Genomic DNA, 27,760 nt, shown 5'->3' with positions numbered 1-27,760 from the left:
ACCGTAGCAGTCCTGCGGTTCCGGACTGTAGCGCCTAGAACCGCTCGGCCACCGCGGCCGGCTAGGATGTAGCATATATGCTGCACGAGGATTGAGGCGGTTGAGGAAAGTACATACCCTGTTGGCGACGAAGTCGTAACACAGAGTTGCAGCTTTCTGGAACATCTGGAAAATCTGTCATTCGCAGAGAAACTAAATCTTGTGGAAAAGTCAGGAAAATCGCAGAGAATTTTCGAAGTCTAATGGAATTTTGAGACACACTAGCGAGACTTTCAACTGCTCGTTGACGAAAGAAACGTTTCTAGTATTCTGTTAAAAATCGCTTAGATTCTGATTTGGCGGCAGTTGGTTATAACCTCGTGTAAGGAAACGTGAAGTTAAATGTTTGCAGTTCGATCGCGGCTGCTTCCGCCGCGCTCACTGACTTCGGGAATCTTCCTTATTGCCCGTAGGTTCTCGGCTCCAGGTTCCTTCCTCCTAACAAGTTAGTGTGGAGAATTTGTCACCTAGCAATGAATTCATCATTCGCACCTAAGCAACGGTGAGTATCTTAATCTTATAGATAACGTAAATAGGGATGGTTAACTAAACACACATTTTTGTTAGATGAGCAGTGAATATTCTTCAGTTTATTTTTGCTAATTTCAGTGCTGACTTCTTCACATTGTCATACTTGAAGTTAACGAGTACCTGAGTGTGGGGAGCATATGGTTTCAAATCTGATGTGTCATAGGTATCAGAGTCCGTTGATACAACATTTCAGGTACTACAGTTCGGCGCGTGTTTCAGCGATAATTTTTCTACGCGGTGTTCAAAAAGTCTCTCCGCGGTGCCGTATGATGCTTAGCTGCGCGTGCCGTATGATGCTTAGCTGCGCGTGCCGTATGATTGTTCGCGTGCCTGGGTTACTTCCCTTCAGATGGACTCTCCCAACATTCCACTGTTTCGTTTATCTCAATAAAAATGAGTATTCAGTAAATTAATAACTTGTATTTCACTGAGTCTCATTTCGGTATATTCACAGCGGCATACGGCACGCACGGCTAACAATCATACGGCACTGCAGAGAGACTTTTTGAACACCCGGTATATTTGAGATCATCGCACTGTCGCCCTCAAAAGTGGCGGAGGACGGTAATAAAACACGTTGCAGGAGCAGCAAGGTGTTCTTACTCAGCGAATTTTTGACAAAACTGTAAATTCCAAGTAACCTTAAAATAGTCACCAGTAAGTTATTCGGAAACTCAAAAAAATTCGTTTGTAGCCATGAAAAATAGTAAAGTGAAACTTACTCTGACATACAACAAAAATGATTTAAGGAAATTAGGAATTTCAAAACGGAGAAACTTAAAACCACAGAGAAATCTTTGAAGAAGCAGAGTCGCCACCTTATTATACGTGGAGCATAAGCTTCGTAGATACTGTGAAACGTTTGTCAAAACACCATGTTTCTTTAAGACGCGATGTTGTAGAACTAACAGTACATATTATTCTTCTGACACGCTTATGTATTCTGAAAATCTTAACCCTACAAATTTAGTCCTCCCCCCCCCCCCCCAAAAAAAAAGATTCCGTAATTCATTAATTTACGGTAACTTACTCATTTCTAATTCACCTAAAGTAGTAATCATGCGTACTGCAGACTTAGGTGAACTAAAGTGACTCTGCACAGTAGCTTTCCAGTTAAGATTGCGTTCTATCTGTAGCCCCGAAAATTTTACACATTCTTCTTTTCCTATTTCAGTGTTAGAGTACACACTTTTACTAGCTTGTAGAGTTCTTACGCCACCTTACTGGGAGATTCTGTATGCCCGCTTGATACCAACCTTCTAGTGGACGTCGCAATCAACGACCTGCTGCATCAGTAACCTCCCCACCATCCACGTACTGCTCGCCGTGAAGCGCACCCTACATTGAGGCAAACAGATTGAATTCGGAAGATGTCAGATCCGTGTTGTAGGGTGGATGAGGAAGAACAGCCCAGTGAAGTTTTGTGAGCGCATCTCGGGTGTGCAGACATACGTGAGGCTGTATGTTGTCATGGAGAAGAAGGTCGTTTCTTCAATTCCCTGTGGGCAGCAACATACACTTCCTAGTTGATCGTTGTATCATGAAGGAGGACATGAAATAGAACATGACTTTAACGGCTGAGAGTGCGGCTCTGAATTTTTTTTGGAGGAGATGTTGTTAGCGCTATTCCACGAATTGCCGATTTGTTTCTAAGTGATAAACCCATGTTTCATCGCCTGCAACGATATTCGACAAAAAAATGACACAACCAGCCGCGTAACGCACAAACAATTCCGCACAGGTTTTCTTCGTTGCTCTTTATGGTCTTCTGTTAGGCAGCTGCGAAACCAGCGAGCACGCACTTTTTAAGTACACCCAACTTGTGGACGAGCGTTTCACCACTACAAACAGAGACGTCCAGTTGAGCAGAGAGGTGTTTAATTAAGATGCATCGATCACCTCGAATGAGACTGTCCGCACGTTCCAACATTGCAGAAGGCACACAGCTGTGTGCGGCCGGCCGGAATGCGGTCGGTCGGACAGGTTTGCGCGGCTTTGTTGCGATCATGACAGACACCTCGCCCAACAACTCTCCGTGCTTTTGTTCACTGTCAGGTCTCCGTAGATATTCTTCACGCGCCTGTGAATATGTGCGATGTTCTGATTTTCCCGAAACAAATGACAGTTCTCTGCTCGGAGCGCACTTCTGTTACAGACGCCATTTTGAAGGGTACTTATACCTACACGACTTTCCGGAGCTTCATGAAACTATAAGGACTGAAGCGGGATATTCCACGATGTCCCACAACAAATTCCACATCTTTTTAACCGAAATTGGCAGGAAAAAAGTGTGTTGCATTACTATGGAACGCCTGTCGTACTTCCTTAGCTGCCTGTTCAGTAAGACAACTGTCACTGCTTGTGCAAAAGCAGACACCCTGATCAGTGAGTGGTTAGCACCCTTATCATCGACGATGAAATGTAACAACCCGCTGAGGCGAGATAAACTTTTGATCGAAATGCACTGCTCTCATTTGTCTACAGTGCCCGCAATACCTTGACAAATCTTTTATGAAAGCTAGGGCCACGCTCTGACATGTCTAAAAGATACGATAAAAGTAACCCAGCACACCGTCAAACATTTTATGGAACTTCTTTTATGTAAAAAAAGGGTATTCGACAAAGATTTTTTACAGTGTAAAACGGGCCAGACACGAAGTTACTGCTACGTATCTAAAGGAGATAGCAAGTATTTGTACTGTTTGTGAACTAGCTAATTGCTCTTTGAAAGGGGGCTGGAACCGCCTCTTATCTCTGAGAGCTTTTTGTCGCTGTAATCAGTGTTAGCCGCACAAAAGAACCTCTGGCGACACGGAGCAGACTACCGCTACCGCGTTTCTGACCTCGAGACGCTCCCCCCCCCCCCCCCCCCGCCTTTTCAGTCGTCCTTCCTCCACTCCCCTCCAACACCCTCCTCCCCCCCCCCCTCCCGTTCCCCACCCACAAGCCACTGTCCTCGACTCACTGGCCCGATAAACACGGTTCGCCGTTCCAGCGCAACTCTTTATTAGAGCGCTTCTGCGTTACACGCCGGAGTACCAGCTTAGCCGGACCAAGATGGCGCTGATAAACACAGTGTCTCACTGCCAGAAAGGCGGCGTCTCTCAAAAGAAACAGCTGTACGCCGCCTCCTGCTCCGCGAACGCAGCTTGTCCCATCTCAACTGAACCACGTCCTCGTAGCATACCAGTTTCATTCTGTAACAGACGTTCCCTTCAGCTGGTTAGAGATTATCGTAGTATATCCGTCATACACTGTTGCACTTACGTAGCCTCTCTTTCGTCTTTAGATAATACACTCCTGGAAATTGAAATAAGAACACCGTGAATTCATTGTCCCAGGAAGGGGAAACTTAATTGACACATTCCTGGGGTCAGATACATCACATGATCACACTGACAGAACCACAGGCACATAGACACAGGCAACAGAGAATGCACAATGTCGGCACTAGTACAGTGTATATCCACCTTTCGCAGCAATGCAGGCTGCTATTCTCCCATGGAGACGATCATAGAGATGCTGGATGCAGTCCTGTGCAATGGCTTGCCATGCCATTTCCACCTGGCGCCTCAGTTGGACCAGCGTTCGTGCTGGACGTGCAGACCGCGTGAGACGACGCTTCATCCAGTCCCAAACATGCTCAATGGGGGACAGATCCGGAGATCTTGCTGGCCAGGGTAGTTGACTTACACCTTCTAGAGCACGTTGGGTGGCACGGGATACAAGCGGACGTGCATTGTCCTGTTGGAACAGCAAGTTCCCTTGCCGGTCTAGGAATGGTAGAACGACGGGTTCGATGACGGTTTGGATGTACCGTGCACTATTCAGTGTCCCGTCGACGATCACCAGTGGTGTACGGCCAGTGTAGGAGATCGCTTCCCACACCATGATGCCGGGTGTTGGCCCTGTGTGCCTCGGTCGTATGCAGTCCTGATTGTGGCGCTCACCTGCACGGCGCCAAACACGCATACGACCATCATTGGCACCAAGGCAGAAGCGACTCTCATCGCTGAAGACGACACGTCTCCATTCGTCCCTCCATTCACGCCTGTCGCGACACCACTGGAGGTGGGCTGCACGATGTTGGGGCGTGAGCGGAAGATGGCCTAACGGTGTGCGGGACCGTAGCCCAGCTTCATGGAGACGGTTGCGAATGGTCCTCGCCGATACCCCAGGAGCACCAGGAGCAACAGTGTCCCTAATTTGCTGGGAAGTGGCGGTGCAGTCCCCTACGGCACTGCGTAGGATCCTACGGTCTTGGCGTGCATCCGTGCGTCGCTGCGGTCCGGTCCCAGGTCGACGGGCACGTGCACCTTCCGCCGACCACTGGCGACAACATCGATGTACTGTGGAGACCTCACACGTGTTGAGCAATTCGGCGGTACGTCCACCCGGCCTCCCGCATGCCCACTATACGCCCTCGCTCAAAGTCCGTCAACTGCACATACGGTTCACGTCCACGCTGTCGCGGAATGCTACCAGTGTTAAAGACTGCGATGGAGCTCCGTATGCCACGGCAAACTGGCTGACACTGACGGCGGCGGTGCACAAACGCTGCGCAGCTAGCGCCATTCGACGTCCAACACCGCGGTTCCAGGTGTGTCCGCTGTGCCGTGCGTGTGATCATTGCTTGTACAGCCCTCTCGCAGTGTCCGGAGCAAGTATGGTGGGTCTGACACACCGGTGTCAATGTGTTCTTATTTCCATTTCCAGGAGTGTATTTTCACAATTCCATCGTTGTATAGTAAGGTAAGATTTAAAATACGTACCGACCACTGAAATGATGGCGCATTATTAAAACTTTCTGTTGCTTCTTGACATTATTAGTTTCGAACATTTTGTTCATCATCAGACGCTGCATTGCACGTACTGGAGGAACGACTTCAACCCGCAAATTTCGAAAATAACTGGGATATTTTTACTGTTGTTTTTGCTTCATTTTCATTTCCACATTTCCCAATTAAAAGATGTTTCCAGAATGAGATTTTCACTCTGCAGCGGAGTGTGCGCTGATATGAAACTTCCTGGCAGATTAAAACTGTGTGCCCGACCGAGACTCGAACTCGGGACCTTTGCCTTACGCGGGCAAGTGCTCTACCAACTGAGCTACCGAAGCACGACCCACGTCCGGTACTCACAGCTTTACTTCTGCCAGTATCCGTCTCCTACCTTCCAAACTTTACAGAAGCTCTTCTGCGAACCTTTTTAAAAGATGTTTGTCATTTCAGGACAGCATGCAACTGTAAACATTCAACAGCAGCTCAATAGATGAAAAGCTCTCGGCTTTTCAGCTGCTGGCAGTGTTAGGTTACCGGATCAGTTATTAGTCTTGCAAATGCAAATCAATGATCTGATAATGGAAAAAAGTTTTCGATACCAGTAACGCAAAGAAACATTAGTTTTTCTTAAAAAGTATGTCATCATTTTAGTAGTTGGTGTGCTTTAGGTTTTGTTTTTTTATGCGTCGTTCCATGAATGAATAACTCTGTCTCGAATGCTAAAACAAAACATTAAAAATTACCTGTTAAAAATATTTCTGTTGAGTTGGAGTAGGTATATAGCAGATACATTTGCAATAATTTGCTTCTATTTCTTATGGATATCAAAGAAATCGGCCGGCCACTGTGGCCGAGCGGTTCTAGGCGCTTCAGTCCGGAACCACGCTGCTCCTTCGGTCGCAGTTTCGAATGCTGCCTCTTGCATGGATGTGTGTGATGTCCTTAGATTAGTTAGGTTTAAGTAGTTCTAAGTCTAGGGGACTGATGACCTAAGATGTTAAGGCCAATAGTGCTTAGAGCCATCGAAGAAATCCATGACCGTGGTGTATTTTTTTGTGTATTTATTATGTATAACTACTTTCGAGTGGATAAATGTTTAAACTTGGACATACAATTTATTGTGTAACATTAATGACAGAAGGAAATAGTCTTTCTGCGAGGCAACTACATTGGCAGTTTAAAAAGTGTATTGAACAATAGGCTCAGCATTGTTACATTAGAACCTTGTCCTTATCCAAAATGTACACAGTTATTCAGTTAATCAGATTGCTCCACATAAACTTTGAGATAAAAGTAGCACTCAGCTTGATATAATTGATGGGTTTACCCGTCCAGAGTAAACTACGCATTTTAAATGAAACAACAACAAACTTGACTATTGCAGTAATAGTAGCAATATGTTTCGAAAATTGCTATTATGGGCTGTATAAGGTACAAGCGTTTCTCTTTGCAAGTCGTCAGTGCTATAGTATGGCTGATAACTTAGGCTGTATAAGCATTTGTTGCTGTGTAGTATAATATTTATGAACGGTCCTGTTAGTTTTAAACACAGGTATGTATAGGAATTTGATTAAAGATCGTTCCATCGCCATGATGAACTTTTGCACAGAAAACTTGTTTGGTATCATCTCTGCTGTCAAAAGCTTTGCTAACGACGAGATCGCCTGTAGGGGACGCAGCGACCAATGGATTCAACTGAGACTGCCGGAAACTTGCTACTGTTCCCTGTATTTGGACAAAACGCTAATTACTAGTTCGGTACAGGCTGAGAGTTCGGCTCACAATACGAGCTTCCAGCTGGCTGCGGTTGAGCTAGAATGAACACTGAAGCACTGTAGGTCTGTGAATAAATCCCATGTCCGTCATACTGCTACGAGAAATTCAGGCGAACACCGAACATGGTCCAGACTCGCAAAGTAGGTCCCAACTATTTATTTAACCTGATCTAATTAGGCCCATCAGGCCCTCTCTCACATGCGTTAATATGGCATTGAGTGCAATCTTAAAATACATAGGTATCCTCTTACCCTGGCAGTCAGTCGTCCTATCTGCTTCCCAACTAGGTGAGTTAAAAAGTAAAAGTCAGTGCTTACTTGTACATAGATGGAAACTGCGGCTAGCAGTAATATTACTCATCTATTTGGGAAGCAAGTATGATGCCTGCGTGCCAGGAGTAAGGGGATACCTACTTTAAGATTGCACTTAATACCATATGTTTCGCATTACAGAGAGAAAAATGTTATGTAAATGCCTCTGAAATTGTTATTGCAACTATGCATTGTGATATTTTTTTTATCATAGCGTGGTCTGAGGATGGTACCGTACCACAACTGGTAGCCAGTAGGCAAAAATAAAGAAAAGTTGTGAATGTAGACTAAAACAAAAACTTTCATCAGAAAATTGGTTTCGTTTGTGATTTGTGCTGTTGAGAAATATGAGTCACGAAGCCGGATCTGCCTATGGCTTTAACACCTGTTGTGCTAGCCAATCTGAAGATCCCTTAAATAAGGCGAAATGCGATATTGGGCAAAATATAAAATAGTAAAGCCTGTTTTGCAGCCAAGGTAGAACAATGAAACGAAGTCATATGCAGTGCGGCTGATACGCCATCTAAATACGGCGCGTACGCAGTTTCGCCTCCTAGTCCCTGCTGCCACTGACAGCTTGGTGTAGCGTTGGGGAAAGTGTGCAGCCAGGCTTGAGCCATGGCATGCGACACCAGGGCCTGGCTCGCGAGCCGAATTCTTGGCCACTCTGATGTAGACTGAACGCGACAATGGCTTGTTACTGCTGTGTGGGTCGAACGTACACTGATCAGCCATAACATTATGACCAATGTCTCAGCCGGCCGGGGTGGCCGAGCGGTTCTAGGCGCTACAGTCTAGAACCGCGCGACCGCTACGGTCGCAGGTTCGAATCCCGCCTCGGGCGTGGATGTATGTGATGTCCTTAAGTTAGTTAGGTTTAAGTAGTTCTAAGTTCTAGGCGACTGATGACCTCAGAAGTTAAGTCCCACAGTACTCAGAACCATTTAAACCATTTTTGAAAACCTCGTTTCGGTATCTCGAACGGATCACGAAAGAAAAGTTTGCGGGTTTTAGTTCATTCACACTGTTTGTACCACCTACTTTGAAGTGTAATGGAAACACACATCGGAAAATGGACAGTTTATCATCCTGAAAATGCACGTGCCGTGGCACTCCAAATTACTAAAAAAAAAACTGCTTCATCATAAGATCAAAAGTTACACGATCCGGGCATACCACACAGTGTACAGCCCCACGATACTGGACGTTTCTGCGAAATCTGTGAGTCGACACTCCCTGACACAGAGCACACTCAAACGTTTGGCGCCAGGGGAAGATTTTCTAGCTCTGATTCCTGGTGAGGCAGGGCTGTCGGCACCGTACAAAGGGAGGCGCTGGCTGTGGCGGCGGCGGCGGAAACCTGAGAGGCGTGTCGCGCCGCACAAGAGTGGATTTCCTCATCCCTGTGTGAGTGTGAGTGAGTGTGTGTGTGTGTGTGTGTGTGTGTGTGTGTGTGTGTGTGTGTGGCGACCCCGCAGGTCCCGCGGGGCTGCCCGCCGCCGATTCGTTCAGGGCGGCGAGAGGCGCGGCGACAGGAAAACAAAAACAAGCTTCTGAAGAGGGCGGCTCCTGTGCCAAAGTAAACGCCGTCTTGCTACGTCCGGCCATCCTGTCTTCCTCACCTCCAACAGAGATTCGACGGCAGTGCTAAAAGAAAACTCGCGGAAAATCCCGGAAAAGAATCAATAAAGAAGTTTTTTGATGTGCAAATCATATGCCACAGTTCGCGTATTATGTGATTTATCCGAGAAGTTTCGCTCATCAGATGCCAGCGTCCTCGTGGCAAAATGTCAGGGGTTTAAAGCAGGGCTCAGCGCCGTCATCAATAGAGGGTGATGTGCTCCGTCGCCCGCGACTCGGAGACCGTGACTGTTTACTCTATCGCACAATGGCGACGTCGCGTACGCTGATCAACCAGAAGATTATGATCACGTACCCTAATAGCCCGTATGTCCACCGTGGCACGGATAACAGTGGCGACGCGTCGTGGCAAGGTCGCCGGAGGCAGTTGGTATCACATTTACGCACACGAGTCACCAAATTCCCGTGACTTCAGGGAGGGCTTGGTGAGCTCTGACGCCCCGTTCAACCACATCCCAGATGTGTTCGACTGGTTTCAGATCCGGTGAGTTGGGGGGGCCCGTCACATACATTGGAACAAACCACTGTGTTCCTCGGACCACTCCATCACACTCCTGGCCTTCTGACGTGGCACATTATCTTGTTGAAAAATGCCACTGCCGTCGGAAACATGATTGCCATGAAGGAAAATTTTGGAAGTTTTTGGTAAGGCATTATGGGACCAAAATTAGGACATCGGTCCATAAGTTTACGCACTACTTAATCTAGCTTAAACTAACTTACGCTAAGGATATCACACACATCCACGCCCGAGGCGGGATTCGAACCTGCGACCGTAGCGGTCACGAGTTTCTAGACTGTAGCGCCTAGAACCGCTCAGCCACCCCGGCCGGCAAACGAGGTTTTCACCATGGGTAGGTAGCAAGAGGAACGTCTACTTTTGTGGCATGCTTGAGCAATTTAACTTACGTGTTAACCTAAGTATTCAGCCGTGCCTGTATCTTTAGTGGAACTATGTACGCTCATGTGCAAAAAGTAGATGAAAGTAACATTGGCTCGATGTTTCGTTGCCAAGTAACATAGCTAGATGAGGCTTGGGCCATACATTGAAAAAACTGCTACAGTGTAGTACAAAGAAATGCCCAATGAAATGAAAAGAAATGACACATTTATTCAAAGACAGTAATTGTATTTTAAGTCACTGCCTACAAAATAGTTGTCCAAGTGAACATCAGCAATGAGGAAAATACTTATAGAATAAAAAATCCACTTCAGTTTCCAATAATTTCTTAATTTATTCTACGACCGGTTACCAAACATAAAGTGCCGGCCTGGGTGGCCGAGCGGTTCTAGGCGCTACGGTCGCAGGTTCGAATCCTGCTTCGGGCATGGATGTGTGTGATGTCCTTAGGTTATTTAGGTTTAAGTAGTTGTAAGTTCTAGGGGACTGATGACCTCAAGAGGTTAAGGCCAATAGTGTTCAGAGCCATTTGAACCATTTTTTGATCGTTGAGAGGCTACGGAACAAAGAAGGTTTAATGAACTTATAATCGGAAATGCACGGTTTCCATGCTAGAGAACATTTACTCAACCATATATTGTTACAGAGGCTGCGATCTAATAAGCGCTGTGTCATGCTGCCACAGTTACAGTGTGTGTTAAAAATGGTTTCCATGTGCCTCAACGCATATTTGTACTCACAGTAGCATGTTTTGTCTGACACGTTCAAATCGGCAAGGCTTCATCCGAACTGTGTCAGAGGCAGCGTGAATACGCCGCTCCAGCGTCTTCACGCCTGGAATGGACTCTGCTACACGATACTTTTGAGATGGCCCCATAACCATAAATGGCACGGGTTGAGATCCGGTGAACGAGGAGGCCATGCAACTGGCCCCTCTCGTCCGATCCACCTACCACGGAAGACGCGGTTGAGATGCGTGCAGACGGCACAGACTGGTGGCTGGATTGCCATCATCTAGGAGCCATATAACCCTTAGAACCATCAGTCATCAGTCATTGTAATGTTGTTGCCTTAATTTGCTATGAAAGCGGTGCTGATATTCATGACCATAAAAGTGGGATAAAAGCTGTGAGCTGTCTGGGGAAGTTAACCTTGCATTACTAAGGAACTGTTTCACCAGGTATCCAGTCTAGCTTACCAAATTCCAACCCAGACTAACATTAATTATAATCTTTTAATCGTCATACGACATATATATATATATATATATATATATATATATATATATATATATATATATAAAATTTAAATAAAAAGAAATAAATCGGTTTATATTTGGAAATTTATTTTAAGATTGTTCATTGAAATTTGAGCATATTAAACTTGATTCATAACTAAACTGGTGCCTTATTTAGGATGGTGAAAATGTGAGTTTGTAATCTTACGGAACACATCAAATAGGGAGCCAAGATTGGGAGACTACATACAACACTGCATTCATAAAATAACACACAAAGAACGTTGAAACATATGCAAGAGGAAATTAACCACAACCAACCGATTCAATTTTCACCCAAAGAAGTAACGTTCGTAGCGCAATCCTGTCCTTCATGTAATTACCACACACTGGTATACTAAATTCATACTAACTCTCTGTGAAATCTTCCCGAAAAGAATAGCTGAGAGCTACTTTGATGCTTACACCACATGCTTCACGTGGTCAACTTGGTTTACACAAAGAGTGTAACTCCACAATAATTTTGATAATTAAAATAAATTAGATCGGAAAGCAATTGACAAAAGAAAAACCTCGAACTGGTTACTATCGTCTTACTATTAATGGGTGAAACAATTGTATAAGCACCTGCTACTGGTCTCAAAAAGTTCACCCCACGTGGGTTGAATATAAAGAAAAGTTGCTATATAGAAAAATATTGTCAAGACGAGACGTTATAATCTCACGCACATTCGCATTTAAGATTGATGATCTTAGTTAGAGTTACTGATCAACACGTGGTTCCACTTTACTCACAAAGTAGTGACAAAGCAGCTACCGGAAGATATTCTTAACTGTACACTCGAATCACACTGCTTTGCAATTTAAGATAACATTATGTATTTTAGAGCTAAACCTGAAATTAAGGTGATTAAATATTCAGTTAGACTGAACTTAAGAAATCCATTGTCCTACGGACTTAGCAGACACGCGCTTAGCCGGAGATCATACCACTTCAGACGCTCGCCGCGGGCAGACTGGCCTGGCCCGCTACCGAGCGTGCTTCACAAATACAAAACGAAAGTGACCAGAGAGGCAGCTCCCTATACCAACATGACAAGGGACGGACAGGAACATACTAAGAATGGAAACTTCTCTGCTTTTAGAAAGCGTAGCTACCTGTTCCGACGTTGGTCCTACTGTTCTCTAGCAGACAGGCTTGTCTGCTACCATCCAGCGTGCAACTAGAAATAAATTTGCTCATTCATTCTTTCACACAGAAGGGAAGGGGGATGGCAGTATCTTATCATATACAGTATATAAAAGAATTGCGGATGTAGGCTCCGTATGAGACTGTGTGACATGAATTACATATAAACTGCGTTTTAAAGTGTATAAAAGTAACACGTTTCACTGCTCAGTCTCCTCCCAGATAGTCAGAAACACCACAGTAAATTTAGAAGAGGAATTTATGCCGTAAATGACAACAGATTTAAGAAATTACCATGAAAGGAATCCAACAGAGTCCTTTCACCATCAATGGCTCTTCTTCCAGCAAGGGAGGTAAAGTCACCCGCAAGAAACGCCCATATTTCCGCCCCGTTAGGTGACGCGTAAGGAAGACTGGTCCCAAGATACGATCGACAATTATCCCGGCCTACACATTCCAGCTGCACCGATGCTGATAATTCGCTGTCATCTTACCATAGGGGCTCTGCATACTATCCCACAGGTCACTACTTCGCGTAAAGTTGGCTTCGATGGATGATACAAATCCTGGAATCGTGGTTGCCTGGTGAAGAAACCAGTGACAAAACTGCTCCCGGTATATAAAGTCTGTCGCTAGTAAACTTTGCCTCCAATCGTAAGGGCAGTAACAATTGTTATGGAGAATTCTCCACACGGTTGTCTGGCTTAGCCTGTAGTGGTGGGCCAACTGCCCGGTACTTGTTGTGACCGTAGAAAATTTTAATTTTTATTCTTGCTTTTGTGACCACAATAAGAGTCCAGGATCCACAGGCAAACAGCCAGCTGACATTAAGAAATAGTCCAACGGGACGTAGGGACACGATAAGCGGCGGAGGCTGCCAAGTATAGCTTGTTGATCAAATAACTCAGTGTTCGACTTCCTGCCAGAGGAAGCAGCAGGAATCAAACTTGCGCAGTGGAAGACGCAAACACCAGGGCGATAATACAGCAAGAGAGAGTGTCAGTCATGTGCGAAAAAGATTCGTGTGTAAGCGAATTACGTTGTGTGCAGCTAGAAACGAAAAGTGTCGTGTGGAACCGAAGTCATTCTTGCGCAAGCCGACCAATTAGAAACGAGAATGTCGTGTGGAACCATAGGCATTCTTGTGTAATCGGATCACTTAGAAATGAAACGGTCGTGTGAAACAAATTAACTCGTGTGCACCCTAGTGCATGAGAAACGAAATAAAAGGCCAGGCAGCGGAATAGCTAGAGGCAGAGATTCAGATGCAGATTCAGAGCCAGTGACGGCAGTTTGGAGATTCCACAGCGAGACGCCAGCGGGGCCGAGTTGGCCCATAGCAGCCGGTACAGCTGATAAAGGCTTCAACTACGAGAAGATGGTGGTAGACTCTGGTAGACACTCAGGAACTGCAGGTCAAGTAGGATTTTTAGAGTACCATTGGAATAGTGTTGAACAGAGGCTGTAGGTCTTTGTCTCAATCACTTAGAGAGATTTCAGCGCTTACCAAGAACAAGTGATTGCTTTGTACTTGTTTCGTATATTTAGCGGCTATTAGCTTTGAAGTAGCAAGTCCGAATAAATAGACTGAATCTTGCTAAGGGGGGTATGGCCCAACACCTCACATATGTGACAATAAACTTGATAGAAACTAACCAATCTTTTTTGCCTATTGCAATTCTGTAACCTACACTCCTGGAAATTGAAATAAGAACACCGTGAATTCATTGTCCTAGGAAGGGGAAACTTTATTGACACATTCCTGGGGTCAGATACATCACATGATCACACTGACAGAACCACAGGCACATAGACACAGACAACAGAGCATGCACAATGTCGGGGCTAGTACAGTGTATATCCACCTTTCGCAGCAATGCAGGCTGCTATTCTCCCATGGAGACGACAGGCTGCTATTCTCCCATGGAGACGATCGTAGAGATGCTGGATGTAGTCCTGTGGAACGGCTTGCCATGCCATTTCCACCTGGCGCCTCAGTTGGACCAGCGTTCGTGCTGGACGTGCAGACCGCGTGAGACGACGCTTCATCCAGTCCCAAACATGCTCAATGGGGGACAGATCCGGAGATCTTGCTGGCCAGGGTAGTTGACTTACACCTTCTAGAGCACGTTGGGTGGCACGGGATACATGCGGACGTGCATTGTCCTGTTGGAACAGCAAGTTCCCTTGCCGGTCTAGGAATGGTAGAACGATGGGTTCGATGACGCTTTGGATGTACCGTGCACTATTCAGTGTCCCCTCGACGATCACCAGAGGTGTACGGCCAGTGTAGGAGATCGCTCCCCACACCACGATGCCGGGTGTTGGCCCTGTGTGCCTCGGTCGTATGCAGTCCTGATTGTGGCGCTCACCTGCACGGCGCCAAACACGCATACGACCATCATTGGCACCAAGGCAGAAGCGACTCTCATCGCTGAAGACGACACGTCTCCATTCGTCCCTCCATTCACGCCTGTCGCGACACCACTGGAGGCGGGCTGCACGATGTTGGGGCGTGAGCGGAAGACGGCCTAACGGTGTGCGGGACCGTAGCCCAGCTTCATGGAGACGGTTGCGAATGGTCCTCGCCGATACCCCAGGAGCAACAGTGTCCCTAATTTGCTGGGAAGTGGCGGTGCGGTCCCCTACGGCACTGCGTAGGATCCTACGGTCTTGGCGTGCATCCGTGCGTCGCTGCGGTCCGGTCCCAGGTCGACGGGCACGTGCACCTTCCGCCGACCACTGGCGACAACATCGATGTACTGTGGAGACCTCACGCCCCACGTGTTGAGCAATTCGGCGGTACGTCCACCCGGCCTCCCGCATGCCCACTATACGCCCTCGCTCAAAGTCCGTCAACTGCACATACGGTTCACGTCCACGCTGTCGCGGCATGCTTCCAGTGTTAAAGACTGCGATGGAGCTCCGTATGCCACGGCAAACTGGCTGACACTGACGGCGGCGGTGCACAAATGCTGCGCAGGTAGCGCCATTCGACGGCCAACACCGCGGTTCCTGGTGTGTCCGCTGTGCCGTGCGTGTGATCATTGCTTGTACAGCCCTCTCGCAGTGTCCGGAGTAAGTATGGTGGGTCTGACACACCGGTGTCAATGTGTTCTTTTTTCCATTTCCAGGAGTGTATTTTCAGGAAACGTATTTGCTTTAAGAAAAGGAGATTGTCTCCCTCTCATCTCCGATATAAAGGTTGACAGCAATTTATAACTAACCCATTGTCGTTAACGTCCCGATTGCGCTACGCCGTTCGCACTTACTTCATTCTGGTACAGTGAGGCTGTGCCGGGACGCGACAGGTTGTCTGGGGCTTACCCTGTACTGGCAGGCCAAATGTCTGGTACTGACACGGTGGTCGCCTTCCACGGTGTTAATTACATTTTCCTCCAAGTCTGGTGTTCGAACATTTTGGGTACGTCCTTCACGATTTCCTGCTTCCTGAAGCGACCCTGTCTCAGACAATCGACGAAACAGTGTTGCAAACATTGAATCCTGTGGTCGCTGTCAGCGGGGATCGGTCTCCTGCTATAACATTGTTCCCCGCCGCCCGTTGCCGTTTGCCTTTCCGTAAATAAACACCCGATCCATTCGAGAGATGATGAGGTGTCCTGGATGGAATAATAGCGCTTCGGAGACATTCGGGTTCAGTCATGAGAAGCAGGAAGACTATACTGAAAGGCTTTAAGGAGATAATAAAAAAACGTATAAGTAGAAAGAAATTACTGGCAAGGCAACCTCCCCATCACTCCCCCCCCCCCCCCCCCCCCCCTCAGATTTAGTTATAAGCTGGCACAGTGGATAGGCCTTGAAAAACTGAACACAGATCAATCGAGAAAACAGGAAGAAGTTGTGTGGAACTATGAAAAAAATAAGCAAAATATACACACTGAGTAGTCCATGCGCAGGATAGGCAGCATCAAGAATAGTGTCACTCAGGAGCGCCGTGGTCCCGTGGTCAGCGTGAGTAGCTGCGGAAGGAGAGGTCATTTGTTCAAGGCTTTCCTCGAGAGAAAATTTCAATTTTTTATTTTCTGTTTATGTGACAAACTCCTATGATTTCATCACTTTTTTGAGAGTGATTATCACATCCACATAAAAACCTAAATCGGGCAAGGTAGAAGAATCTTTTTACCCATTCGCCAAGTGTACAAGTTAGGTGGGTCGACAACATATTCCTGTCATGTGACGCACATGCCGTTACCAGTGTCGTATAGAATATATCAGACGTGTTTCCCTGTGGAGGAATCGGTTGACCTATGACCTTGCGATCAAATGTTTTCGGTTCCCATTGGAGAGGCAGGTCGTTTCGATTACTAATCGCACGGTTTTGCGGCGCGGTCGCAAAACACAGACACTAAACTTATTACAGTGAGCAGAGACGTCAATGAACGAGGGACAGATCATAACTTTGCGAAAATTAAAAAGTAAACTTCTCACTCGAGGGAAGACTTGAACCGAGGACCTCTCGTTCCGCAACTCCTCACGCTAACCACAGAACCACGACGCTCCTCAGCTCACGTTGTCCTTTATGTTGCCTATCTTGCGCATGGACTACTCAATTTGTATATTTCGCTTATTTTTTTCATAGTTCCACACAACTTCTTCCTGTTTTGTCGATTGACCTGTGTTTAATTTTATTTTTGAAGTGTCCTTCACGTTACTGCTCTCTAGTCGTAACGTCTACCTCTGATCGCTACTTGGCTTTCACTTTTCCTTGCTGGCTGACGTCACTATCCCTCTGATACAGCGGATGTCGATTGCAGCAATGGCAACCATCGGCGCACCCTTCATGATTCATGCGACTGGGGCAGCGACTCTGAGGGGCGCATCGGCGTGCCAGCGTGTGTGTGTGTGTGTGTGTGTGTGTGTGTGTGTGTGTGTGTGTGTGTGTGTGTGGGTGGGTGGGTGGGTCGGTGATTAGGCTGGGCAGCTGCGAGCCGCCGCAGGCAACAGGCGTCCTACCGACCGACACGCCCCGCGCCCCGGCTGTGCCCGGCGCGCCTAGCTATCGATCAGCCGTCTCTCGAACTCGTGACCTTTGCAGGCGGCAGGCGCCAGCCACCAGGCACCTGTTCCCGGCCGGACCTCCTCCTCCTCCCCCCCCCCCTTCACCTCCTCTCCACGTGTTCCGCTCTGAGACGTCCTGCCGACCTCTCTGGCTGCCGGAAAAGATTGCCGAGCTCGTCCGCCGTCCGACGAGCGCCGATCGGCTGAGCAGACCCGCGGTTCGGACCAACGAACCTGTTGGTTCGCCATCGTGCAGTAAGCAACAACAGCCACTCAAACTATTTTCTCTCCACCGCACTTGCTGCAGTTTGGTAGCAACCCTCTAAGTTGACCTGATGTGGCTTCTCAATAATTATATAACAGAAAAATCATCGCGTTTCAGATTTTGACTTCAAGTAGCGTGCGTTCATTACCTTGTCAGTGGTTATTCAGTGGCGGGCGGCGCAGCTCCACACACCTCGCCGTCTCGGAAGCAACTCTTTCTAACTTCTCCTTACCACAATTTACCGACGCTGGTTTAAGAAAAAGGCATCTGGCTGTGTTTTCAACTGACCAATCAGGGTCTCACTGTTAACCTTAAGCTCCGCCTACAAAAATTCTGTCTATCCAATGAGAAACGTTATACTTTTCGTGGTGGGGCAATGTTTTTAACGTTTGCAACGTAACAGAGACGCGTGTAGTCTCACGCTAAAACTTGCAGCTGGTGTGTTAGTGTTATCGTAAGATCTATACTGTTCTTCTGGAGGGCTCTATCTTTTAACATGGACTGGGAGGTGGTCTTGGCGGTCGGCTGGCGATGTGGGTGTCCGTCCCTTATCGTAGGGCCTCCTAGCCTACACGATTCTGCTCTCGGCTTCTGTTCTCGTTTCTCCCCTCGGAACTGTGTCTGTTTCTCGGTGGGAAGGTATGACATGCATTTAGGCGTTCTTGTGTTAGTCTGTGGTATTCCATTTGCTCACTCGTTGATCGTATTACTTTGGTTAATTTAATGTCAGGATTTATTCGGAACTATGTGACATACTGTCGGTTTTGCTATCATGTCAGGGTTTTCATGGCCTCTCATCGATCAGTCCCTAGTTTGTACACGGTGATGAAAAACCATCGATAAATCCATCCCGTAGAGAGAAATCCGCTGCTGGTAATTTTAGCAGGTGATGAGGAGAGTAGCGGTTGATCATGTAGGATAGACATAATCGTATGTTGGCTTTCACCATGCTGGCAGGCCGCTTGTCTGTCGGACTGCACATTGCTTCGTCGTTGCAGTTGTGCCCTGAGAATGGCAGGGCGTGCTCCGGTCGAAATATCGGCGGTGGTCGATGACGTCTCTCGGCAGCAAACCCGTAAATCATTTGAACATCCATCACCTTGCCCGTTTAATGCACTGCTCGCAGAATAGAGTATGGAGAATGCAGAAATTACTTTCACATCACAAACGTGTGTAAGTGATGGATAGATACGATTCTGAATCCCGATTTTTATTCTGCCGGTGGATTACCCAGCGCAGTATAAAAATTCTGCAGTTTGTGCTATTTACGGATAACCGCCAGATTCAAATGCTACAATAGCCGTGTCTGAAGTTATAAAAATCCATGCGCCACATTCGTCTGAGAACGCCAGGTATTGAAGACCAGCATATTTGCTGCCACGTCCTTTGAATGTTGTGCGTTACATGATGTTCATTCCAAAATTTCTGCCTCAGTTGTTTAAGACTGTACTGTACATTTTATTGTGCGCGGGAGGGTGTGGCTACTACACGACGGTCCACCACCACAGTCGGACATAAATGTCCGTGGGCGCCTGAACAAGAGCTACCGTTATCGTTGGATTCGGAGGGAAGGCTTTCCTCCATGGCCAGCGAGATCTCTGAAGGGTACATGAAGTCGTCGTAGTATGAAATATCCAATAAGAACTGAAGAGAAACTGGTTGATAGAGCCCTAGATGTCTTAATTGTACAACAAAGAACGGGAACGTTTGAGGGGGGTTCAGCAAAACGCTGTGGGTCGTTTGTAATGCATAAACTGAGAATGGAAGCTCTCACTTTGAACAGTGTCTGCGAGGTGAAGTTGTTGCTATAAAGTGCAAGTTTAGTGTGCAAAAAAAAAAAAAAGAATCTGACCATTAGTTTACTATTCTCAAAGTGTAGTGGAACGTTGCCGGGACAAGGCGGGACCAAATATCTGGATAATCCAGAAATTGAGTTAAAAATTTAATAACATATGGTGAATATCATATATACATACGTTAAATTTATTTTCTCGCAAACACACAAATTATGCAGTGTTATTCATATGTACCTATGGGGTTTCAGGACACGAATGCACGAAAACCGCAAAGCATTAGAAAAGTAGACGTGTGGGTGGAGCATCTCCGCAAGTTCTTACATTACAGGTGCTGGTTACGGGCACAGTTTGTGACGCGGCAAACTTCATTAAGAGCGTGTTAGTCATTGAACTCGCTGCTGCTACCGTCCCCTCCCCTCCCCAAGAAGCCGCAACGACAGCAGCCCGCTTTGGACATGTGTCCAGTGGGTTGCCTATCTGCTGGCGTGAATTAATTCGGTGCGACAACAAGGAGCGCCCGGCACCTGGTGGTGCGCTCTATAACTGCGCCACTGCGCGTATTGCGAATCACAGCTAGGAGAAATGCTCTCTCTCTACTGACATGTGCCATTTTTCTGTATGTCTTAGTTTTCACACACTCGTCTTCTGAATATTTATGAATAAACCTGTACATTATTTTCATATAAATATTGACGAGTTTTGTATACGTAAACAGTCACGAAGTTCGTTTTGAGCCAGAATCTTGTTTCGTGTATATGCAGTACGATCACGTAGGCGTTTCATTTCCGTCGACGTTACACTGACTGAAAAAAGAAAGCCAACACTAAGAAGAAGTTGTGCGAGATAAACGAAAGTTGCTAGACGTATTTCTAAATCTGATAGATGATGTCTATGGAAATTTCGCGCCAGTCGTATGACAGTGGCGCTATTTGGATGCATAGCAGGTATGCTTTAAATAGACACTGTAACGATCGTGAGCGTTATTTACCATTGAGGTTGGACGTGCCGAGTTACTGATAGTCAAGAAAAGCCTGCAAGACAGCGAAGACGCTATTGACAACAGCTCACTGATTTTGAACGAGGTCGCGTCATAGGACTACAAGAAGTTGGAGGTTCCTTCGGCGATGCTGCAGAAAGACTTGGCAGGAATGTAGCTAATGTACAGAACTGCTAGCAATTGTGGTAACAGGAAGGCACGGTTGCAGGAAGACCGACGCCAGACGGCCACGTGGCACTACCGAGAGGGAAGACTATCGTGTTAGGCGTAAGGCTGTGGCGCAGCGTACTGCGACTACAGCAGTTGTCACCACAGTGACATAATGAACTGTTGCAATTCGGTTACTTTAAGGTCAGCTCCGAACCAGACGCCCTGTAGCGTGCATTCCACTTACTTCAAACCAACACCGTTTGTCAGTTCAGTGGTGCCGAGGAGAGGTCGTGGAGGGCGGTATGGAGATCTTTTGTGTTTTCTGACGAAAACTAGTTCTGACTCGGTGCCAGTGATGGCTGTATGTTGGTTAAAATTAGGCCAGATGAGAGCCTGCAACCAGCCTGACTGCGTGCTGAACATACTGTACTTAAACCTGGAGTTCGATCTGGGTTGCGATTTCGTCTGACAGCAGGAGCACTGTTGTGGTTATCCCACGAATCCTGACTGCAGATTTGTACGTCGGCCTGGTCATTCGATCTGTCGTGCTGCCGTTCATGAACAGCATTTCAGGGAGTGTTTTCCAACAGGATAACGATAGCCCACATAAAGCTGTTGTAACTGACATGCGCCATAGAGTGCCGACATGATGTCCTCACCTGCTCGATCACCAGATCTGTATCCAATAGAACACACATGGAACATCATCGGACGACAACTCGAGCTTCGTTTACAAACAGCATTAGCCGTCTCTGTATTGACCGACGAAGTGCAACAGGCTTGGCACTCCATCCCACAAACTGACATCCGGCAACTGTACGACTCAATGCACCCACTTTTGCATCCTTACATTCAATATTCTAGCGGTTGCAACGGTTATTAATGTAACAGTATTTCACATTTGCAATGGCTTTCCTCGTCCTTACATTTAGCCTGTGAACTTGCAAAGTTAAATACGTGACCAAGACAAACGTATTCCCCAAATTTCATTACTCTGTATTAATTATTTCTTGGTGTTGGAATATTTTATTCCTTTTCGTATTTTCGCGTGTGGTTCCAAATTTTGTCTAGCTGCGTTGTTGCCTCTGTACGTGTCATATCGTCTTCAGACTGGGCGCCAACTTAGTCATCACTCAGTATTGTCATTGTCTGCAAATGAACAGACGGCGACAATTTCGTCTCTTTCGAAACAGATAAGTCTTCATTTCATTCCGGTTATTCTGCCAAACCGATATCGTTCAAGTTCTAACCTCAAATTTAACGATAATTTTTTCAGTAATTCTCGTTAATCCACTATCTGGAATGCATATAACTATTTGCCCATGGACTTTACCACTTTCTTTATCTTTGATGTTACTTACAGCGGGAGCTATACAGAAGGACAATACAGTACTTTGCAGCTCAGTGACAACTTGTTGAGTGACACTGTGCCAGGAAACAACGCGCCTGAATTTAAATGTAATGACTATCGTTGGCGATTTTTGCCGCTATGACTTCCGTGTTATCAAATATTGTACCGGTAATGCGCTGAAGAAAAAAACTGCCCGCATGTCTGGAACAACGAGCGCTGGATAAAAGAGGTTCCACTGTGTTCCGTTTTCAATATCCTACTACCTTAGATGCAACTGAGCTCGTAGCTACGCGGCACACAGTATATTTTTTTTATTCTGGAAGTTTTCCCACAAACATCTTTTCTCCCTTATCCAAAACATTTCTGGGTTTCGGCGAAACACTCAAGTGCATTTATCATCAAAAGCTCTTCATCTCTCTTTTTTTTCTTTTTATCCCGAGGCGGGCAGAGCGCTGTTCTTCTCCAGTTCCAATAACCCCGTCGTCGATATACCCTTAAACCTTGACCTTTCTGCCTTCTTTAACATCACGAGGGCTGCGGAAACACGTTTTTGGGTATTCGATGGTGTCTTCGTGCCCGCCCTGGTCTTCCGTAATATTTTCCAAGCAATTTGCTCATTCGCTTTACCAGTCATTGCCCGACTTCCAGCAGTAGGGGAATGTTAGGTACGCGTTTTGTCCGTATAGCGCAATCAACATGCGAGACCGAACGATTAATGGCTGGACCGCAATACCACAATGACCTGTGGTATTATTGTGAGTTAATTTGAAAGGCAGTATTTCAAATGTGTATAATTTTCGCATTTCATTTCGGTCGTACTCGGTAATTGGCTGGCATATATCGCCTGTCGTTTGCTGTAAGTAGTAATAGGTAGTTGCTATTTCCAAACTAGGTCTCCTATGCTCTCCACACACTGTACTGCCTGTCATACGGTGTGTTCGTTTATATAACTTCTTCAGGCAAAACACATCCAGCCCTGATGACTTTAATGGTGCCTTTTATTGACTAAAGTACTGCAGCGTTGATTCCTTGTGTGGGTATTCTTTGTAATCTGATAAACGAGTGGTAGCATTAATCGTCTCAGATGTAGAGAAATATACAGACATGCTAAGAAGCATACGTCACTTGCGTCCCTTCTCATGCTCAATTACTAGAGTTCAGCAGACGGAAAAAATAAATCTACACTCTTGGGAAACAGCAGTTGATGACATTTCAAGTCAGTGTAGTTTTCACAAATGGCCGACTGTGTAGCTTCTAGTTTTCATGCCAACTTGTAACCTTAAGACAGATTTATATTATAGCTTAAATTGTACCTGAACGGACTGTCATTTACTTTAAAAGCCTTAATAGCAGGCGTATTTGTGACGTAAATTGTGGGAATTGAAATGTGCCTGTTACGCAGTGAACTATTATTTTTAACCCCGGAACATGTTTCTGTACATTTGTGCCATCATCATTCGGTACTTTTATACAGGTCTCTAAAATATAAACTATCCAATAACTGTTACTTACGGAGTGATGTGGCCCATTGGTTACCACACAGGACTCGCATTCGGGAGGACTACGGTTCAGACTTACGTCCGACCATTCTGGTTTAGGTTTTCCGTGATTTCTCTAAATCGTTTCAGGCAGATCACAGGGTGGTTCCTTTGGAAGAGCACGTTCGACTTTCTTCCCCATCCTTCCCTAATCCGGTGGGATCGATGACCTCGCTGTTTGGTCGCCTCCCCCAGCTCAGTCAACCAACCAATCATTACTTATTTGAAAAGTCACCTTAGAAAAAAATTATAAATGACTGTGCTGGAAAACCTCTACGTTATTTGATACAGAGACATCTGAGTAAAACTAAACGTACTCAGATATTTCTCTGTTCACTTATTCTTATCAACACTAAACTGACACCACAATATTTTTAGCGCAACGCAATCTGACTTTCAATAATCCCTACAAAAGAAGGGCCTTGACTGACAATAACCTATACCTTTCATGAATCACTCACCTCACAAAAACTTTCGTTACTCGAACTACTGCAATACAGCAAGCGCCAATACCGCTAGCTAAATAAAAGATTGTAACTACGAAAGGCACTAACTACTGATAGGCACAGTTAGCAAATGAAAGATTTTGATATAGAACAAGCAATGTATTTACCTTAATACTGTTCAAAAGCCATCATATATATGACATTCAGTCTTACACATTTCCTCTTTCTGATGGAAACACGTCCATATCGTCCGCTCTCAAAACTGGCATCTCTGTCCCCACATCCACCACTGCTGGCGGCTCACCTCCAACTGCGCAACGCTACGCGCTGTTCACATCCAGCTGCCCAACACTACAATAGCGAATATTCCAACAATGCCAACCAGCCACAGACTGCACACAGCACAGTCAGCGATTTTCATACAGAGCGCTACGTGGCGTTACCAACATAAAAACCTAAACAGCCTACCTACACACAAGCTGAATTTTACAGCCGCTATTGGTGGCACTAATGTGAGGCAGATCTGAATTTCTGTAGTTTCGACAGATGGAATCATATCAGCCAGACTAATTATGGAATAAAGGAGCGGAGGAAGTAATAGTAGTGTTGATGGAGGTGAAGACCCCCTTTTCTAAATACTTTCTTCATTTAAGTATGTAACTATCATACTTAATTCAAACTTCATTTTGCCCTTTTTTTATCAGAGAACTTTAACCAATTACTTGAAAGTGGGATATCTGACCATTATTAATAAAAGATGACCTGTACGGGACTGACGTTGTTGTTTTTGTGTTGCAGGTACGTGTGGGCTGCTTTGCTGGACAGTGCGTGCTGGCCGCTGCCGCTGCCACTGTGCTGCGCTTGACCGACGCATCGCCAGCAGCTGTATGTAGCCTCCTGGAAACCTGTTATCTCTTGGTCTCACTGTGTACGGGACGAGCGGGCTTTAGACCTCCGCCCAGTCTCCCTCTGTAGTTTGCTCAAATCACTTTACGTGCAGCTAGGGTTGGTTTCTTCGACAAGGGGCAGCGGTCAGATCATTCGAATCTAATTTATCCGGCGCTCTATGAAGACAGTCAAGTCGACAACGCGTTAAGCCCCAGCCTACCACCCGTCCTTCTGGAATTACGCTCTGCCCTTTTATGATCGTGTGCAGGGTAGGCTTGTGCTTCGTCCCTCTCTAATGACCTCGAAGTCGACGGTACTTTAAACCCAATCTTCCTTTCTTCCTTCCCCCCCCCCCCTCCCCCCTTAAAAAAAGAGTGAAGAGCGTCTGAGTGTTAATGCACCGAGTCTTCCGGAGACATACTCTATGTAATCAGTGAGTCGATCAGGAGCGCTCATTGACTTCGAAAGTGAACTATTCATTGGCTGTCACCTATCAAGGGGAGGTCCCCAACAGTGGCAACGAGATTTTGAAACCGGTAATATACAGTGACGATATAGGTTAAGATTCCATGTATCACACCCTGCAGCCATTTACCTGATGTGTCCTCGATTGCGACAAAAATTCGGAATTTTGCGTGATAGTAGCGCTAAATACGTTTTACTGCATAGGCTGTTTGTGTGGTGTAGTGGGTAGGGTAAGGGTTTCACGTGGAGGAAACTGTGTTCGATTCTCGTCACGTGCATTAAATTTTTTTTAATTTTAAGTCTTTATCGAAATGACTTTGATGATTATTTTTATTCATTTCATTGGTCGAAATGTAATTCTGTCGCGTAATTGTAATCACATTGCGAACTTTATCATTTGTTTCATTTTTTCTTGACATCATACTTTTTCCACCAGGAATTTTTGTGAATGTGAAATTAATTAGATTTGTCTATTATAATATTCAGTTATTTGAAAATTGAAATCTAGCAGTTGAAAAACAAAAGACGAAATACTCTATTTATATTGACTATGCAATGCTGTGAAAAATGTATTTATCGTTACAAGTTGTGCAACTGTTTTCGGATGGTAATCCTCATACTAACTGTTGAAACAGCCTGAACTACTACTGTACTACGGACAAAATAACTGACATGAGGATTTAAACGAAACAATGATTTATAAGTAAAACGAAATTCACACAAAATGAAGAATATGTAGAATGAATGCAATAACCTGGCCGAAGAAATAGGATGATAAAACAAAAGAAGTTAAATCGATATTAATACATAAAATTAATTAAAAACACATGTACAAAGATGTCAAGTGGAAAAAGAATGACAGGAAGAACTCTCCCAGTAAATGAAGAAGCTGATATTATGATTAAAAATATGTCACAAAAGAATGGACATAAAATATACATTTACATCAGTTAGTGGAATAAAAATGATGATCAAAGTCTTATCGATAAGTATTAAAAAAAAAAAAAAAAAAGGGAATGCCCGGTGTGGCCAAACGGTTCTAGGCGCTTCAGTCTGGACCGCGCAACTGCTACGGTCGCAGGTTCGAATCCTGCCCTGGGCGTCGATGTGTGTGACGTCCTTAGGTTAGTTAGGTTTAAGTAGTTCTAACTTCTAGGGGACTGATGACCTCAGATGTTGAGTCCCATAGTGCTCTGAGCCATATTTGAATAAAGGAATGTAAAGCACCTGAAGATTTTCGAGTTGACAGGTCGAAATGTAATTCTGTCGCGTAATTTTAATCACACTGCGAACTTTTTCATTTTTTCTTGATATCATACTTTTTCCACCCGGAATTTTTGTGAATGTGAAATTAATTACAGATGAAGCATTCCCCTGTCCATTAGACCACGCAGCCAGTGTACGCAACATAACTTTTTTTAACATTATTGACTATCAAGAAGAATTCCGAATTTTTTTTTTAGTCACTCACTCCCAAATGAGGGCTCACCATGGTGAATAGCTGCAATGTGTGATATCTGGGACCTTAACCTACGTAATGGTATACATGCTTTCAAAACGTTGAGACCACTGCTGGGGGATCTCTCCTTGCTCCTAAAGGAGCCCAAGATGACTGTTGGCGATGTGATTGTGAAGTGGAACGCTAACGAACAACCACAGCTAAACGAGGACGAAGCACACGACTTGTACAGGAGGACAAGAAGTGTCGGCATTGTGGAGGATGGTTATTAAAATTCGCATGAAATCAGCGAAAGGAATCACATGTGAGTTCCGAAGTGCTGCCAGCAGTCTAAACACACAAATAGTGTGCGTAGTGAGTTAAGAAGAATGGGGTACAATGCTCGAGCAGCTCCTCACAAGCCACACATTTCTGCAGCGAATGCTAAGCTAAGCGATGCTCGAGACGGATAAAGAGCGCTGCTACTGGACAGTGAAATGAAATGATCGTACGGCATTGTTGGCCGGGAGACCCCATGCGAGCTGTTCGGCCGCCGGAATTGCTAGCCTTTTTTTTTTTTTTTTTTTTTAAAAAAAGATTCCGCCACTTCGGCGACCTGCGAGTCAATGATGATGAAGACGACACAACAACACCGAGTCATCTCGAAGCAGAGAAATTCCCTGACCCCGCCGGGAATCTAACCCGGGACCGCGTGCGCGGGAAGCAAGAACGCTACCGCAAGACCACGAGCTGCGGACACTGGACAGCGAATGACTGAGATTGAGAGAGACGAATCACGTCGTACCCTTTGGCAGTCTGATGGAAGAGTATTATAAGTTTGGCGAGTGCGTGGACAACTGTACCAGCCGTCATGCATATTGTCAACAGCGGTGTTACGATGATGGAGGTGTCTTTCTTGGTTTGGTTGTGGTCCCCTAGTAGCATAATTTTAATTAATTTTTGTGTCTATACTGGTTGCTGGTGAGGAGCAAATTTAGTTA

The 27,760-nt window shown here is 45.7% G+C and overlaps 1 protein-coding gene and 1 non-coding gene across 2 annotated transcripts in view; one reads left to right on the top strand and one right to left on the bottom strand.

The window, feature by feature from the left end:
- LOC126271950 (neural-cadherin) overlaps nt 1-27,760 on the top strand; it is a 1,775,154-nt gene that overhangs the window by 487,355 nt on the left and 1,260,039 nt on the right. The gene's annotated exons all lie outside the window — the stretch shown is intronic.
- Trnat-cgu (transfer RNA threonine (anticodon CGU)) lies at nt 5,616-5,690 on the bottom strand. The gene has a single exon. It is a non-coding gene; the product is annotated as a tRNA-Thr (tRNA).

The sequence above is a fragment of the Schistocerca gregaria genome, chromosome 5, assembly GCF_023897955.1.
Source record: "Schistocerca gregaria isolate iqSchGreg1 chromosome 5, iqSchGreg1.2, whole genome shotgun sequence".
Classification (NCBI taxonomy): domain Eukaryota; kingdom Metazoa; phylum Arthropoda; class Insecta; order Orthoptera; family Acrididae; genus Schistocerca; species Schistocerca gregaria.
Note: the sequence above shows the minus strand (reverse complement) of the source record. Positions and strands in the feature narration are given on the sequence as shown.